We start from the raw sequence: 12,290 nt of genomic DNA, 5'->3' as shown, positions 1-12,290 counted from the left end.
AGCAGTCCTTACGCAGAGGTAAGGGGAAATGTTTCCCCTTGCCTCTGGCTGAGCTGCTTATGGCCACTATCCTGTGCTGGATACAGCACAAGCCTCTTGGCTTGCCTGTTCCAGTGCAGGATAGGATTCCGCCCTCAGTTTATTATGTGGCTAAGTCACATGAGCCTACTCTACCCCTGCTAATTGGGTAAGAGGCACTTTTTCAAGTGGGTTAACCCCTGCTAATTGGGTAAGAGGCACTTTTTCAAGTGGGTGCTCCTTTTTTTAGCAGGGGGAGAGTAACTGGCCCACCTCACCCCAGCACTGTCTGTTCTAGTGGCTGTCTGCTGGTATTCATTTGCATCTTTTTAGATTGTGCGCCCTTTTGGGACAGGGAGCCATTTAGTTATTTGATTTTTCTCTGTAAACCGCTTTGTGAACTTTTAGTTGAAAAGTATATAAATACTGTTAATAATTAATAATACTCCACGTATGGGTCCATTATATGCCAAAAACAACCCTCACCACACCAGGATTGTCTTCCAAGCATACACAATTGTCAAAACTCTCCATATCAAACCTTGTAAAATACCATATTGTTGACAAAAAAGAAAGTGAGATATATCTTAAATGTCTCCATTATTCTTAGTATTTGCAGAGCTTTGGAGAAAGAAGAAAGGGAAAATACCATCACACGGTGTTGCCTAACAGGAGGATCTGAAATACAACTACATGTAACCTTCACCTAAGTGTGAGTGCACAGAGGCAACTCAAGCAACCCTTTCATCTAGTCAACTTGTATTGCATATGACAAACAGAAGGGAGACCAGAAGTGCAAGGGCATTGCTAACCTTTTCTTAGTGCATGTGAAGGACTCTGAAGTCTCCAGTCAATTATCTGTCTCATGGTACATTGCAGTCAAAGAGATACTTGGAAGATCAGTCTCATCCAAAGAATGCAGACACTAGGTAAACATTGCACGTGGATGCAATGCTGCAGAATGCATTTGCTCCAAGATTTTAAGTGTTGCCACATTATGACTGTCCAAGGTTCTGTACTAGAATGCACACTGCTGTTCAACAGATTCAGCTTAGGCTTGAAGGTAACAGCCCTCCTTCTTCCTCTTAGCAATTATGCCTAATCACCATATGTTCAGTATGTGCCGAAATACAGGACAGCATAAATTACTGAAGTATATAATTTGTAAAGATCTTCAGATCCTTGCAAGCATAAGAAATTGCAGTGAGATTAGAATGCACAAAGATGATTATACTTTTAGTGTTAGGAGGATACTTGATTTAATAATGTTTCTTCAAAATACAATTAGTAAGAAATTACTCAAATCCATTTAATTTGGTTCAGACTAGTGACAATCGCATTCTGTCTCAATGACTAAAACCTTTAATTATCATTAAACCTGCACATTAGGTAATTTGTTTCTGAATTCATAAAGCTGGCATGAGATCATTACTTCTGATGAAGCTACTGTTCTTCCATCATTTTTGAAAAACAACATATAAGATATTATACTTATTGGAAACATTGCAACTGAATGAAAGAAATCATCAAAGAACTATTTAACATTGAATATTTTGTTACAAACTTTCATTATCTGTCATATTCGTCATGTTTTATAGTGCCTTGAATGGTTTAAGAAACTTGTTTGTTTCTGCTGAAACTGAACATTTTAGAAGTGCCCATTAATGTAGCGGGATGCTTTATACCCTGTGGTAAAGAAAGACACAGTACAAATAACTACTGGGTATGTTTTACCACATGAAGACTACAAATACCAATGTACACGAATGCTTCTAAGAAATACTTACAAAGAGAATTACAGCCTAATTCTGTAGGAACCAGTGGGCCCATAGCATGCAGTGGTGCTGGTGTGGGCTCCGCTGCATATTATGGGCTAGCTGGGGACCATGACACAGTAAAGAGGTAATTAAAATATTTTTTTACATATCTGCTCTGCTGTGCCATAGTCCCCAATGGGCCTAGTTAGATCTGCGCCAGTGCTTTGGTTGGATTAAGTCTGAGTGGGCCCAAGAGTGCATGGTGAAGCTGGAAAGGGGGCAGAGTACATCAGCAGAGCTAGTACTACTAATATGCACCCCTAGCCCACCCTCATAATGTTTCCTGCCAGCTCCAATCCATGCCCCAACCTTCTTCTGGTATGTCCTCCATTGATGTACTGGCTCCATTAACACATGCCCAGGCTGGCACCCATTCATACTGGTGGTCTGCCATGCTTGCTGTCCCTATGGTTGCGGGCCTTCCACTGATGGAATGAGAGTTCCATCAGCAGAAGGCCCTGATAGGATTGGGCCATAAGAATGTTAACAGCTAATAGAATAATCCCAGCATAACTCCCATTGAGCTTAGTCAGAATTACTTCCATTCATGTAAAGTTGTTGTTGTTGTTGTTGTTAACTTTATTTTTACCCTGCCTTTCTCCTCAGATGGACCCAAGGCAGCTTACAACAAAGGTTAAAAACATAAATTAAAAAAACATAGGTTAAAAACAAGATAAAAACATATTTGCAACGTATCTTAAAAACAGTAGTCAGATAAAAGTGTAAAAGAGCATAGAGCAGCAGTTTATAAAAGGATCCAGGCCTGTAACCAGGTGTTAAAAAGGTATTAAAAGATGTTAAAAAGGCCATGAACTCGGAAGGCTTGTCTAAACAGAAAAGTCTTCAGGCCTCGCCGGAAAGTTTCAAGAGAGGGAATAGTTCTTAAGTCAAGCGGGAAGGAATTCCATAGCATTGGTGCCACTACTGAGAAGGTCCTATTTCTTGCCGCCGCCCCACGCACCTCCCTGGGCAGAGACCAGTTACGAGACAGGGCTATAAAACTTCAAAGAACGACAAAAGAGACAAATAATTTTGAAATTATTATCTAAAAGAAACTGTTTTCCTGATTTTTTTTAAATTAGAAAAGTTCTGAATGAAACAGTTAGTGACCTCATGGAAATGTAATACTGAGTTCATGCAAAACCATCATCAAGAATATGTGCTCATCCCCCCCCCCCACACAGCAAAAATACTGCTTCATCATGAGACTGAACTTAGCATTACATTACATGGCTTAGCATTACATTACATTTGCTTTGTACTGATGCTGGGATGCAAACCAAGATTTCCATCTTAACCAGGCCTTGATTAGCAAGTCTTGATTTGCAAGATTAAGAGATTATGGGCCCAATTCTAAACTTTTCGCATCAGTTTACCGCCGGCACGCACTGTCGCAAACGTGCTGTAAGGCATGTTTGCGGGCTCCAGCGCCGGTGCTCTGCTGGTGCCAGCCCAGTGCTGGCCGGAGCTGCACTAGTGCTGGGCGATGATTGCACAGCAGTGGCATCTCCAGACATCATACATCATTGCTGACTTCCAAGCAGCTGAGCTCCAAGCTGCATGGAGCTCAGTTTTGAACTGCATAGTCATGAGGGGGAACACTGATTAGGACTCACTGCTAAGAAGTATGTTCCACAAAATCAATCTATATGTTCTACAGCAGGTTGGCCCATCCATGAGGCCAACTGAAGTGGTTGCTTCAGGCAGCAAATTGGTGGGGAGACCCCAACTCTGCCCTTTCACTCTCTTCCTCCCGCTCCCTGAATTGAAAAGGAAGAGGGGAACAGAATTGAACAGGAAGTGTGAAGGAGAGGAGATGTCAAACTCATTTCATACAGAGGGCTGGTTAGTATTCACGGTGCCTGCTGAGGGCCGGAAGTGACATCATTAAGCAGATGATGGCCAGAAACCAGCACTTTGTTCTCACCTAGAAACTCATGAGCTGCAAATGTTAGAAGAGAAAATGTGCAAATCTTGTTCATATTTTCATGATATAAGAAAGCCGAATTATCAAGCTGTGAAAACTCAATTATAATGGAGGCTGGATAAATTGCTTTCAGGAGCCAAATTCAGCCTGCGGGCCTTATGTTTGACACCTCTGGGTTAGGGTGTTTCTAGGAAGTACAAGAAGCAGAGCCTGGTGCAACACCAGAGAAGGGAAGGGCAACATTTGGCTTGGCAACTCCGGCACCAGGATGTTTTGGGCCAGCCCTGGTTCTAAACCTAGAATTGAAGAAACCATAAGATCTTTAGAATGAGTGTTTCTTGCTTTCTTTGAAATCACATCAAGCAATATAGAATAAAAAAGCAATAAAGGAAATATCGTTGTAGCTGTGACAGTTGGAATGTATGAGTAAAAAGGCTATAAAAAGCCTCTTAACATCTCATCTTCAGGCTTATTTACTTATAAGGACCTCAAGAAAATTATTCATGCACTCCTTGATTGTCCTAATGGCTCAATTTCACTCCCTGCTAAGAGATTGCTATTGAATGGCTATTTGGAAGCTTAAGTATTGTGATAAGATTGGCTACAATTACTTGGTGTCCTTCAGAGCCATTATGCAACTTCAATAAACATGAGCTGCCTGTGGTAAATAAGAACAACAAATCCATTTTTCTCCAAAGACAATCATAGGTGCCAATCTGAGCAGGATGGAAACTAAAGCGACAAGAGGTATAGAAGATACAAGATGGACAAATGCAGTAATAACGGGCAGGTTAACATGCTGAGACTGATGGAGCAGGGACAACATCAACCTCAGGAACTCTCCTGAATAGAAATTACTGGATTGCATGAATAAATATTTCTTCCATTCACTAGTTCCAAAACCCACATAGGAAGAGGCAATTCTTGATTTGTTCATCAATGCAAATGCTCAAAATGTTGTTAAGGGAAGATGTTCCTTGTGATGAGCAACGGGCACTTTCCTCCCTGCTCCCACTTCACTCCTTCAAACAGGACAAACTGGGCAGGAGGTCTGGTCTAGAGGGTTGAGCCTCTGTTTGCCTGAAGATAACATCTGAAGGTCGCCAGTTCGAGGCCACCGTGAATGGTGAGACCTTGAAGCAGCTGACAAGCCCTGCCAAGTTATTCCACCTGCTCTTGGAGAGATGAAGGAGTTGCTTGTCAGCTTGCGTGGGAGAAATCTGGAGGCCAGAAAGTGATAACAGACCATAAAAGATCCATCTGAAATGTTGTGCGGTTCTTGAAAGATAGAACCTTTCTTCAATTGTAAAAATCAATTTAGAACAGCCTGCCTATGTAAACCACCTTGAATTAAAGTCTGAGGAGAAATCTGACGACCAAGAAAGGCGGTATATAAATGCCTGTATTATTATTATTATTGATCACTGCCACCACCCCACACTGGTAAGCCAGGCAGAAAAAGGGTGCCTGAGAAAAGCTTCCCTCCCAGTAGGACCATGAACCCTAAAAGCCAGGGGCTCCCTTGAAATACAACATGATGAAGTGGAAAATGATGGTCTGAGAGATGTGGCAACCTGCTTCCTCCTAAGTGAACTGAGACCAGGAAGGTGAAACTATAAAGAGGCAAGACATTTATTTACAAGGTGCAACAATACATTGGAACAATGGGAGGGATATTGCAAGAATAAAATAAGACATGGATGATCTTCTAAAAAGAGACAAAAAAAGTGGGTTTTGGCCAAGGTTGGCAAGGATGCTAAGAAGCAAGCAGAAAATAAAAACCCTGATGCATCTTACTGGGTAGAATCCCCACCTACATATTCATGTGGTTCCAGGGTGATAGTACTGGCACTATTGCACCCTGCCTTGCTCACCAGGGGAGGGTGGTGTGTCTGCCTTTGTGGCCAGGAGCTCTACGGTTCGCTGGGGCAGGGGGGCCGCGGGGCTTCCCGGGTGGCTTGGGGAGTGCCACTTCCCACCCCCCATGGGTGGTTTTGGGGGGGTGCCACTTGTCCTCCGCCCCCACCTTCCCCCAGCTGAGATTGACGCTAGTGGCCATAATACCATCATATTATATATCATTGGAAGGGTTCTTTAATGCAGAATGCAATGGAACAAGCCACATTGGAACAATTGTATTCTATCAATTGTTAAGGCCAATTGACCAGAAAATGATTACACAACCCCTTGAGGAACAAAAGGTGGACATCTTTAGCTCAAAATTGTTAGCCAATGAGATGTTTTAGGAATACAGCCTGGAAACAATATGGTGTACAGATGTGTCAGCCTGCATGGGTGTAGAACATGTGCGCTAACTGGCTGTCTTCTTCACTTTCCTTACAGGTTAGCACATTGTTTTCTTTGTTTCAGTCTCTCCTTGTCACCATGCGTAGGTCCCAGCGAAGGGCTGGCCGCAGGGCTCCCGCTGCCGCAGTACCTGCAGAGCGTGTCGAGGCTCCCACAGCGGGGCTGGTGATTCCTCCGGCGGCGCTGAGAGGCATTTTGGAGAGGGTCTCAGCTTTGCAGGGGGGGATGCTGCCTCAGACAGGTGCTCCCCGCGTAGGGGGCACTGCCCCACCCGAGAAGCACACATGCCCTTCGCAGGCCGATATGCTGCAAGCAATCTTGGATAGGCTGACAGCGTTGGAGAATGGCGGGCCTGTGGCAACAGCGGTGCCAGCTGCTGCTGCGCAGCCATGTACAGGCATGACTTTGACCATGGCACAGGAACCTACAGAGACATCTTTGGACATCCTCAGCAGCTGCTCCGGTCACGTTGGTAGGCACGCCAGAGCCCCCACTAAGTACCCAGGCTGCCTCGGGTGAGTATGGAAGCGGTGGCTTGGCTGGGGTGGCAGCAACATCCCGCACAACCAGCAAGGGCCCCTTAGAGTTGGAGCATGGGGGACAGGTGGGTTCGGGGCAACCCTTGCCTGGCGAGGGAGTAGGTGATATATGGCAGGCCCCCCCTTTCATCTTGGCCAGTCAGTTCCTTCAGAGGTGCTCCCTCCTCTGGTAGGTGGGCAGCCCTTGACCCAGCCAGTGGCCATGCAGGTGGATGGAAGGCATGCGGCCTCCCCGCAGGGCTGGGTTCGGATGTCTCAGGTGGGACCCCCCTTGTATCCGACATCGCTCAGCAGGCAGCCTCATCGGCTGAGCATTCTTCTCCGGCGGCCACCATCCAGCATACCTCACAGGTGGCTGCTTGGCGGGGCGAGGCCGCGGCTCAGCACGACGGCATGCCGCAAGTGGCACTTCCCCCACAGGCAGCTGCAGCTCTGCGATTGGGCCCCTCTCAAGGGTCCTCAGCTGCCACGTCTGGAATGCAGGCGGGCGCACTTCAGGTGAGCATGCAACTTGCTGTGGGCATGCCTGGGCTGGGGGTGCAGACTGCTGCGCAGCTGGCTGCTTACTTGGAGGTGCAGCACGCCGCTCCAGCCCCCGCCTGGCCTGCAAGATTGTCTGCGCAGGTGTGGACCGGACCTGCGGTGGGGGCATGGCCTGTCATCACTGGCTTCCCAGGTGGGGGTACAGGGGGCTCCCCTGCTCCACCCCATGCCATATGGGGAGGAAGCCCTCCCGCTTGGGGATCACTTGGCCCCCGCGGTTGAGAAGATATGGAAAGGTATGTGGATCTCTTCAGCCTTTTGCACAGGGAACCAGAACCAGAGAGCAACGCGGGTGAGTACACTTGGGAGCAGCAGACTGCGTAAGCCCAAGATTGATCGTAATTAGACCAATTGGTTGATAGGGTTTACCATTTACATGGGTGTTGTTCTGCAAAAGGATTTGTCCAAGGGCCCAGTGTTAGCAAAGTATCTGGACCTGATCCACAGGGCGTTTAGGGGGTACTTGGGTTCCGGTTGGTTGGGGTATGATGAACAGTTCCGCATGCACGTGGGAACTAACCAACACACCTTTCCTGGGATAGGAAGAACTCGAAGCTGTGGATTCAGCTCGTGATTCTGGGCAGTGCTGCTGGGGGCGAGTGGTCTGACAGTGGACATTTGATTGCCAAAAGCTCCAGCCCTCGCTTTTTGGGGCCCTGGGCCGGCGGGTTCAATCTCCGCGGGTTTGCTGTGAGTATGTCTCATCTGGGCATTGTTCCAGAGGGAGTTGTGCATTCCAGCACACTTGTGGCCTGTCTGGCGCAAGCCACCCAATTACCTCCTGTCCCAAGGGAGAGGGGGGCAGGAGATGGAGAGGCCAAAGCTCAGGTCAAAGGAAGGTAAAAGGTTCAAGCGACACCACCGTTTCCAAAGGGGCCAAGTCTGATTAAACTAGCGGAGTTGGCCAGGCTGCTGGGCAATTACACTGATCGCTTTGCAGCAGCATTCCTCTGGGATGAATTTGCTCAGGGTTTTTGTATTCACTCCCCCGCACCCAAGGGCGTAGCTTGGAACCTGAGGTCAGTCACGGGCATGGAAGACATTGTCCAAAGGAAAATTGCCAAGGAGGTGGGGTTGGGATGAGTTTTAGGCCCCTTCCCTACTTTTCCCCGCCCGACCTCACGGTTTTCCCTACTGGGGGTGGTGCCCACAAAGACCCTGGGGCAGTAACACCTCATTCACCATTTGTCCTACCCTGTACATGAGGGCAGATATGGCCATCTGGCTCTGATTCCTGGAAGAGTTCAACGGGATTCAGGAGGAACGCTTTCGGGAACTCGCCCCTGGGGCGGTGCCTCCCTGGCTCTGGGACCTTGGTTTGCAGAAATAAATGAAGTCATTTGCGCCTCATTGGCTCCCAGCACGCAGCGGGGCTACTCCCATAAGACAACAGAGTTTGTAGAGTTTAGGCAGGCGGCCACATTACCCAACCTCTGGCCAGCGCCGGCTGAACACCTGCTGCTCCTCTTGCTCCACCTGCATAGGTTGGGGAGGGCAGTTAGCTCCCTACCAGGCGATAGCCTTTGTTTCCAAAGCTGCAGTACACAGGATTTCTGGGTGCAGAGGCTGTTGGAGGGCTTAGCCAGGAGAGCACCCCCTGTCATGGATCGCAGGTGTCCTATCATCCCAGAGTTGCTTGGGGGCATTGCAGGGGCCTTTGGGCCCTCTGTTCGTCACCGTGCGAGGTTCGGCTTTTCAGGGCAGCCCTGTTTACAGCCTTCTTTGGCACTTTTCGACCCAGTGAGTTATTGGCAAGCAGCAAGGCAGGTAGGTCCACCCGGGCCCTGCAGAGGTCAGACCTAACGTGGGGCCCGGAGGCATTTCACTTACCCTCAGGAGGTCTAAGATAGACCAAGGGAGCCTGGGTTTTGCAGTCTTTCTTAAGGAGGCGGTAGGGATGCCTTTGTGCCTGGTTAGGGCACTGCAGGAATACTTAGCGATTTCCGGGGCGCTGGTTGGAGCCCTGTTCCAACATGTGGATGTCTCTCCTCTGACCTTATTCCAGTTTAAGGCAATTTTTCCCCATGCCCTGGTGGCACTAGGGGTGCAGCCGAAGGAGTTCAGCCTGCACTCCCTCCACATTGGGGTGGCCTCTGCGGCTGCGGTGTTGGGTTTGTCTGGGGAGGACATTCAAGAAATAGGCTGTTGGCGTTCGTCGGCTTATAAGTGCTACGTGCATGCTTAATAAGGGCTGACTCACTCAGGGCCTCCCCCAGGTTGGGGGGGGGAGCAGCGTCAAATGGAGGCTGTATTGCAATAACTTCTCTTTTTTACCCTGCAGGGCGCCATGGTAGCCCAGTCCGCGTGTTAATCTGTGGCCACTCCATTGTCTTTTGGGCCCGCAAGAGGGCGGCCATGAGCTCTCTTGGATCACACCTGGGCCTCAGCCCCGCAATGTAAGTTGCCTGGTTGGCCAGGCAGGGGATGCGGGGGCCAGCTGCTGCCTGCAATGGTCGAGTTCCTGAATGAGAACCCCTCCCCCGCCTGATGTGTTTGTGCTTCTCCTGGGCAAAAATGACCTGTGCAGAATGTCTGGTCTAGCCATCCTTTGGGGTTGGCTGCCCGGCACCACTCTGGTCTGGTTGGACTTACTGCAACGTCGGGTATGGCGTGGGGCCAGCTGCTGCGCTAAGGTTGAGAAGATGCACAGGAAGGTCACCAGGGAGAATGGCCTGTTTGTGTCCCGCACAGGCGGCTGGGTTGTATTGCATCCTGCTATAGCCTTTTTGCTACCTGACCTGTACAGGGGCGATGGTGTGCACTTGTCAGAAGAAGGGGCGGGCAACTTTCTGAGGGACCTGTGGGATGGCCTTAAGGCACTTCTGCCCCTGGTTGGGAGTGGGGGATCAAGCACTAGGCTGACCCCTCCTGGTGGCAGGTAGTGTGGGTTAGGAGGCATGAAATGGACTTTGGCATGCACCTTCAGGTGGTATAGGCAGCGCAGAACCCAATTGCAGTCCTCAAGTGCTAGGCGGCACATAGGTGGGGCCCTGGCCGGGGCCTGCTCGAGGCGGCACAGCCAGTGGTCCGGCTGCCTTCCCCTTAAGGGACAGGGGATCTGATCTGATGGAACTGGAGCTAAACAAATGCTCCAGAAGGCAGCCTCCTCCCCCCACTAAAAAGGATCAAAACAGAGGCTTCAGTTGATAAGGTGAACTTTTTTGAGACATGCAAAGCCAGGTGGATCCTGACAGTGATCTGGTTTAAGAAGGGATCTTCTTAAATTGAACTGGGCACTGGGTAGGGCCGAAAACCTTACTGATTTTGGAGGGGGTGTTATTGCAGGCAGGCTACAGAGGAAATTCACTTGGTGGAACAGGGCTGGCTTCTGCTTATTTAATTATTTATTTTACTTTAATTATTTATACTTATTTATTTTAATTTGCCTGATGATGTCACTTCCACCATGACTTCACTTCTGGTTGGTCTTGGACAGATTGTCGTTCTAAAAAGTGGATCCCAGTGCTAAAGGTTTGAGAACTGCTGCAATAAGGTGTAAGTAAGTTGACACCCTTGGGGTGTGTGTGACACCACTAGTGTCCAAAATCACTAAAATCACAGTTTGGAGGAATAATACCATCATGTTTTATATCAATCAATGTGTAATTTCATGCAGAATGTGTTCCATCTTTGTTCTATCAAAAGATACAGCCAAAAAACTAGTGAGGACAGAGTGATGGTACATCACCATGCCCACCTCCTGGGCTGTTGCCCCGCCCACTGCATGGGGGGTGACGCTCTGGCATCCTGCACCAGGTGACGCGAACCCTAGTGCTCACACTTTATATAGCTTTAGGGAATGTAGTAATATCCTCCATAAATGTAATCTTAAGTATATTAAGAAATATGACAGAAACTTTTCACTTGCCCATCTTACCTGGATAAGAAATTGTTATACTAACAGCTGCAAAGCACACTCTGGAAGCACTGGCTGCCGGGGAGCAGGCAGAAAGTCTGGAGCCTTCTGATGCCTTATGGAAGGACCCACAGAGGCAGGTATAAGGAAGTGTGGGAAGTGGGAAAGTGTGGGGGGGATGAATGGGCACAGGAGGAAGGCGATAGGATGGGGAATGCGTGGATGGGGAGTCCGTGCCACCACATTGCCACACCGGAAGGGGCAGTCCAATCCTGAGCTGCCCAGTGCGTAGGACTGCCGCAGTGCCAAATGGCTGCCACGGCATCCTGAGCATGCCGGGTAGCTGGTGGTGGCTCCTTGGGAGATCAGGACATTTGTCCTCTTCCTCCGAGTAAGGGAAGCAGCGCCGCAATGAGGCTTCTTGCCTCTGCGTTGGCTATTTAGTAGTTGCAAAGTCAAGATGCCTTGTGTCAGGCCACGAGACCCAACACGGGGCTCTGGAGAATGGGTACAGTGATCTATTCAGGTGCCAGCTACCAGCATCTTTGTGCAAACAAAATCAAAACAACCATTCCAAGAAGAAAAATACCATCCAGATAAATCTTTATCAGGCACGCACAAGAGACAAGAGTTGTTAAACTCCAATCCTATTACCAAACCAGGATCTAGGGTTCTGCTGAAACAGCCAGAAGGCAAAATTTCTGCAAGGGGAAAAAAATGCCCTTTGTAAGCCAATCAAGGCTGCAATCCTATACACACTTTCCAGGTACTAAGCCCTACTAAATACAATAGGATTTACTTCTGAGTAGACATGCATAGGATTGTGCCCCAAAGGCACCACATTGGTTTCCTGCTTCTGAAAATGCTGCCATTCAGGAGCAGGAGAATAAATAGGATAGAGATGGAAAAAGTACAAATAAGATGCAGAAGCAGAGGGAACTCTTTCTGCTGGTACAGGAAATCTAAAGAGTGAAATCTAAACATCATATCAGTAGGAGGATATTTGTGAAAGCCAGATGTAAGGGAGTGGCTACAGGTTATGGGTATCTTATTGTCTTGTGTGCTCCCAGAGGCATCTGGTGGGTCACTAAGAGATACAGGAAACCGGACTAGATGGGCCTGATCAAGCAGAACTCTTCTTATGTTCTTAAAGATTCTGAAGTTTTTCTTTGAGCTGCTTCTATAAATCAATGATGTCAATTGTTCATTGAACCTGGATTTTGAAACATGACTTTGGACTGTCTCTAGAAGCTAATGCTGTGACCTTGTTTCCCACATCAGAT

The 12,290-nt window shown here is 48.2% G+C and overlaps 1 protein-coding gene across 6 annotated transcripts in view; it reads right to left on the bottom strand.

The window, feature by feature from the left end:
- The window catches only part of PCDH15 (protocadherin related 15), a 455,608-nt gene that overhangs the window by 126,305 nt on the left and 317,013 nt on the right, over window positions 1–12,290 (bottom strand). The window lies entirely within an intron of this gene.

This window comes from Tiliqua scincoides, chromosome 3, assembly GCF_035046505.1.
Source record: "Tiliqua scincoides isolate rTilSci1 chromosome 3, rTilSci1.hap2, whole genome shotgun sequence".
NCBI classification, from domain to species: Eukaryota; Metazoa; Chordata; class Lepidosauria; order Squamata; family Scincidae; genus Tiliqua; species Tiliqua scincoides.
This window is presented reverse-complemented; position numbering and strand designations above follow the sequence as displayed.